Source organism: Meleagris gallopavo, chromosome 6, assembly GCF_000146605.3.
Source record: "Meleagris gallopavo isolate NT-WF06-2002-E0010 breed Aviagen turkey brand Nicholas breeding stock chromosome 6, Turkey_5.1, whole genome shotgun sequence".
Lineage (NCBI taxonomy): Eukaryota > Metazoa > Chordata > Aves > Galliformes > Phasianidae > Meleagris > Meleagris gallopavo.
The window spans coordinates 34,158,723-34,158,926 of NC_015016.2; positions in this window are offsets into that span (position 1 = coordinate 34,158,723).

Below are 204 nucleotides of genomic sequence, written 5' to 3' on the forward strand. Positions count from 1 at the left end.
CAGGGCTTTCTGTTTGTTTGTTCATTTCTAGCAGGCTGCAGAGCAGCAGCATTCTTCCCCTTGAGAGGCTCTTGGCCAGGGAGCCGTAAAGCTGTGCCCCCGGCTGGGATTTCGGCAGCACCTCGCTGGATCCCACTGCCCAGGGAGGGAGGGAGGGGGGGCTCGCTGCATGAATTCGGGCTATTGTTCCAGGCGCACATCTGC